The sequence below is a fragment of the Poecilia reticulata genome, unplaced genomic scaffold, assembly GCF_000633615.1.
Source record: "Poecilia reticulata strain Guanapo unplaced genomic scaffold, Guppy_female_1.0+MT scaffold_241, whole genome shotgun sequence".
Taxonomy (NCBI): domain Eukaryota; kingdom Metazoa; phylum Chordata; class Actinopteri; order Cyprinodontiformes; family Poeciliidae; genus Poecilia; species Poecilia reticulata.
In genome coordinates, this window is record NW_007615031.1 from 179,418 (window position 1) to 182,176 (window position 2,759).

At 44.7% G+C, this 2,759-nt stretch overlaps 1 protein-coding gene across 2 annotated transcripts in view; it reads left to right on the forward strand.

Moving 5' to 3' along the window:
* The first annotated feature begins 1,500 nt into the window (after positions 1–1,500).
* Positions 1,501–2,759, forward strand: part of slc31a1 (solute carrier family 31 member 1) — a 22,844-nt gene continuing 21,585 nt past the window's right edge. Inside the window, exon 1 of one of the 2 annotated variants that reach the window (XM_008402607.2) lies at positions 1,501–1,661. The gene's annotated coding sequence lies outside the window, so the exon portion shown is untranslated. The remainder of the gene's footprint in view (positions 1,662–2,759) is intronic. The other variant, XM_008402606.2, reaches the window with a different exon arrangement.

Genomic DNA, 2,759 nt, shown 5'->3' on the forward strand with positions numbered 1-2,759 from the left:
GTGAACAAGATCCCCAGATACTTAAACTCCTCCACTTGAGGCAGGACGACCCCCCTGACCCGGAGAAGGCACTCTACCCTTCTCCGGACTATAAGCCGCTACTTTTCTCCACTCTGTGAACCATGCGGTTTACAGCTTATAGGTGCTCTGTAGTTCGGAAAGTACGGTTTGTTATTTGACAGCTTCTCTCCACAGTCGTTCTCCAGCTGCCTCCTCAGAGCTCGGAGGTTCACTTCACTGCAGGCGGTAACACAATCAAACCACCGGGATAAAGTTTGTTTTGGTCTGTGGCCTGTAAAGATGGCGGCGAGCGACTGGACCTAAACGCCCCACAAGGTCTGACCTGGTGACGTTGGTCCCACAGCTCCATTGGCCAATAGCAGAGGAGCTGCTCTGCTCATTAGCATAACGGTGCAGCAGAAATACAGAGCAGAAAAGGGAGAAGCAAAAAAAACTAAGAAGAATAAAAGAAGAAAAACTAAACATATATTTATGCTTTTATTTCTTATTATGTCGGTTTTGGTCCTCCATAGCAGAACCCTGTTAAAGGGCAGTTCGCCTCTGATCCACCAGGCGGAGCTGCAGATGTTTACAGCTCACAGGAGGAAGCAAAAACAGCTGAGCTGGAGCAGCGATGAGACCTAAACCTGCTGAGGCGGCGGCAGGTGGCGCAGCCTGAACACCTGAGCAGCCGGTAACTCTCTGCTCTGATAAACAGCTTTAATGGTCAGCCTGACAACAGCCTGATATTCATTAATTTAACTGCATTTGATTTAATAACGCTTCCTGAAATCATTCACATAGTTTTAAGATGACCAACTTTACAAAGTTTAGTATTAAATAATAATTTTATTTGGATCAAGGCCGCAGGAAATCACAGGAAAAACAGTTAGAGGTCTTTTTTTGTTTAATTTAACTATAATATTTTTTCTGATAATTTTTTTACTGATTCTAACTGAATTAATATATTAAACTCAGCAGCATATGAATACATTTATTTAACTTTTTACCATAAAATATTTAATTTTGTTGCGTAATGTGTAGATTTGTCTACGGCAATAATTTGTGTATTTTTTATTTTTCTGCTTTGATTCATAACTTTAGGAGGAAAGAAGTTATTTTGAAAATGAATTTAATAAATCTGTTTCTGTACTTATCCGCAGTGAAGTGCTTTAGCATTTTATTTCATAAATAAACATATTATGGATATTATGGTATTTCATCTCATTATTGGGTTTGTATTATTTGACATTTCTATTTAAAACTTCGTCCAATTTATTATACGATTTCAGTATCAGAATAAAGCTTCGTAGATTATTAATATTTGCCACGCTCTCGCACGTGCACGTCAAGCAGTACAAAATCACGTGACCTCTTATTGAAACAGGATGTTGACGTGGCTAAAAGAAGTCCCGCCCCTTACCGTGGACATCACTTTCTAATTGGGTAAAATATGTTCTCTGCCTCCTTAGCTCCTCCCCTGTTCATTGGCGAAGACTAAACGTCACAACGTGACGTCATGACGCAGTGGACGGAAGCGGCTCCGCTCTGAAGTTAAAGAAAAACCTCGGTCTCTGTTTTTGGTGGTTTCGTTTTTTGATTCGTGTTTGCGGTTCGGAACCCGGGTGCAGACCCAGCAGGAGTTCGGGGATCAGTTCCAGGTGAGTTCGCCGTTGGTTCTGGTTCGGTTCGGTTCGTGACCTCTGCTGCTTCATGCTGATCTGACCCGAGGCAGCTGAACCAGACTCCGCAGGTTAAACTCTAACTTTCTCACAGTTCTGGTTCCGGTACCGATTGTGGATAAGACAGTTGGGAAGTTTTTACATAATCGGAACCGAACAGATCCAAAGGTCGGTTCGGCTGCATAAAATCCACCTGCTAGCTCTTTAATTGGTTTCCAGCTCGGACCTTGAGAGGACCCGACTGACCCGCATCAGTCTGGCTCGGTTCGGTCCAATTTCACAAACCCCGACCAGAAACAGAGCAGACTGGTTGTTATCCAGAACCTCTGCAGGAGAACCAGAACCAGAGTCTGGATGTGAACTCGGAGAGGATGATGATGATGATGATGATGATGATGATGGGTCCGTTATCAGGAGGATGAAGAACAAACACAGTGACCCAGTTTCACTGGTAGAGCCCTGGAGTTAGAGTCTGTACTATAGTTCAATCCTAGTACTGTAGTACTATAAGGTACAGTACTGTAGATACTGTAGTGTAGTAGTATATACTTACTGTGCTGTACTACAGTAGTGTATGATCAGTATTAGTACTACAGTACTGTAGTACTCTGGTACTTTGCTGTATTTCTCTTCAGCTGTTTCCAGGAATCCAGAACTTTGATTCCTGGAAACCAGGTTCTGGACCCTGTGACGGGTCAGAACCTCCTGGTTCTGCTGCGGTGCATCTGAACCGGGCCAAGCTGCTGTGATGTTGGACCGGGCCTCTGGCTGTTTGTTGTTCTGGGCCGTCGGCGCCGGAACGCAGGAAGTCCAGACTCCACCTGGTTCCTCTGAAACAATGGGAGGTTCTGGAGCCCCGCTGGTTCTGATCCGACTGCTGGAAACCGGGTCTGATGATCAAAGCACTCTGTTGATCTGATCTGCAGCAGCATTTACTGGTTCTGGTTCTGGTTCCAGAAGACCTAAGAGACCAGCAGGTTGATCCAGCAGCAGTGGTGTAGAACCAGGTGGTGTAGAACCAGGTGGTGTAGAACCAGGTGGTGTAGAACCAGGTGGTGTAGAACCAGCTGGTGTAGA